General features: G+C 57.1%; 1 protein-coding gene across 10 annotated transcripts in view; it reads left to right on the top strand.

The window, feature by feature from the left end:
- FGFR2 (fibroblast growth factor receptor 2) overlaps positions 1–980 on the top strand; it is a 125,040-nt gene that overhangs the window by 63,632 nt on the left and 60,428 nt on the right. The window lies entirely within an intron of this gene.

Genomic DNA, 980 nt, shown 5'->3' on the forward strand with positions numbered 1-980 from the left:
GCCGGGAGAGTCAGTGGAAGGCAGCAGCTGAAGCTAAGTGACCAGCCAGCACTCGGCCTGCCCGCTCATACCCCTGTGCCAGCGACGGGCAGGGAGCTCGGCTTTGAACCCTGAGCCAGTTGCCGGCCCTGCCTGCAGTTTCAGCTCTTGCTGGACACTCAGCCCACAGGGAGACAGGTGTGCTGCTGGGGGTCCCTGATGGCCTCTGACCTGGGTCTGCAAGGTCATCTCTGACACGCTCGTTCACGGCCGGAGCAGCTGTCCCGCTTTTGTAATGGCACGTCCCCAGCCCCAGCGCCTTAGTCTCTACTCTGGGCCCTTGGCTCACTCGTGTGCTTGGGAGGGCTCGGCGAGCATTAGGGGTTTTTGTGTGGCCCGACAGAAAGCCCTTGTAAAGTTCAGGGCATCGTTCAGAAGGCCGCTCGGCTTGTCTGCAGTGACGGTTCAGACGTGGGGGCCCTGGTCACTTAAAGTGGGTTTTCTTTCCATCTTGGAGGCATGCCCTGTCCACAATTGCCCTTCTTTGAAGGACTTGGCTCTGGACAGAAACATCGAAGCCCTAACCCTGAAGGTGAAGCTCTCGAATTTTGGCCTTCTCGGGGAACCTCCTGCTGGCCCGAGAGCAAAGCGGGCACCTCAGGGTCTAGTCTGTTGGCACGTTGGCCACAAACGGGGTGAAGGAATCACCGTCACGTGTTTTCACATGTGCCGCTTATCTTTGAAATGTCTCAAGGGCTCTGTACACAGATTGATCACAGCTTCGGCTACACAAGGGTCCATTTCTCCCATATTTGGAATTCTGGGAATATCTCACAGGAGCAGGTAGTATCATCCATTCCCCACCAGAGGTGGAAGTGGCAGTCCTTCCTCCCCCATTGAAATTGTGTAGGGGGCACTTCCAGACAGCACCCAGGGCCATGGGGCAAGACATGGAGAGCTCTCAGACAGGAAGACCCTGGGAGCAGAAATGGCCTGAATTC

This window comes from Echinops telfairi, unplaced genomic scaffold (assembly GCF_000313985.2).
Source record: "Echinops telfairi isolate 266 unplaced genomic scaffold, ASM31398v2 ScPeMD7_70;HRSCAF=299, whole genome shotgun sequence".
Lineage (NCBI taxonomy): Eukaryota > Metazoa > Chordata > Mammalia > Afrosoricida > Tenrecidae > Echinops > Echinops telfairi.